The sequence below is a fragment of the Chiloscyllium plagiosum genome, unplaced genomic scaffold (assembly GCF_037043375.1).
Source record: "Chiloscyllium plagiosum isolate Xiang-an unplaced genomic scaffold, Cpla_swu_hap1 HiC_scaffold_24, whole genome shotgun sequence".
Lineage (NCBI taxonomy): Eukaryota > Metazoa > Chordata > Chondrichthyes > Orectolobiformes > Hemiscylliidae > Chiloscyllium > Chiloscyllium plagiosum.
Genome location: NW_028270162.1, coordinates 55,474,468 through 55,475,288, shown reverse-complemented (window position 1 = coordinate 55,475,288; position 821 = coordinate 55,474,468). Strand labels below are relative to the sequence as shown.

General features: G+C 48.0%; 1 non-coding gene across 1 annotated transcript; it reads left to right on the top strand.

Moving 5' to 3' along the window:
* The first annotated feature begins 226 nt into the window (after window positions 1–226).
* Window positions 227–346, top strand: trnal-caa (transfer RNA leucine (anticodon CAA)). The gene is made up of 2 exons: window positions 227–264; window positions 301–346. It is a non-coding gene; the product is annotated as a tRNA-Leu (tRNA).
* Window positions 347–821: the final 475 nt, after the last annotated feature.

Below are 821 nucleotides of genomic sequence, written 5' to 3'. Positions count from 1 at the left end.
TGTGTGGGTGTGAGAGACAGATAGAGTGTGTGTGTGCATGTGCATGTGAGAGAGTGAGTGTGTGTGTGTGTGTGTGCGAGAGTGAGACTGTGTATGAGGGATTGTTGCTGAGTGTGAATGCAAGGGAGCTGCAGAAATGCGGAATTGCATTTTGTGTCTGCACAAGAGCAAGGTGACTAATTGTACAGAGTGAGAAAGACATCTGGAAGAGCATCTGCAGCAGCTTGTCAGGATGGCCGAGTGGTCTAAGGCGCCAGACTCAAGGAGTGTTAGTCCTTGCTCTGCATCTGGGCTTGTGAATTCTGGTCCCTTTCTAGGGGCGTGGGTTCAAATCCCACTCCTGACATTCTCCACTTTTCCTCAAACAAACCTTCCCACACCCACACAATGCCCCCAAATTTCACAGCTTATTCGAGAGGAGTCACTCCCCCTTCACAAAGATGGAAGAATCCAACCCCTCGGTTTCAAAGATAAGGCTGAGGCATTTGCAACAATTTTGTGTTAGCGTGTGAGAGAGGGAGCGTTTATGTGAGTGAGTGTGTTTGTGACAGAGAGAGGGCTAATTTTTATGTGTGTGAGAGAGTGTGCTTGTGTGTGAGAGAGAGAGTGTGTGCATGTGAGAGAGTGTGTGTGTGTGTGAGAGAGTGTATGTGTGTTTGTGTGAGAGAGAGAGAGGAAGAATTTGTTAGTGTGTGTGAGAAAGAGCGTGTGTGTGAGAGAGAGTGTGTGTGTAAGAGAGAGTGTGTGTTTGTGTGAGAGAGTGTGTGTGTGAGAGTGTGGGTTTGTGTGAGAGAGAGAGTGTGTGTGAGAGAGTGTGTGAG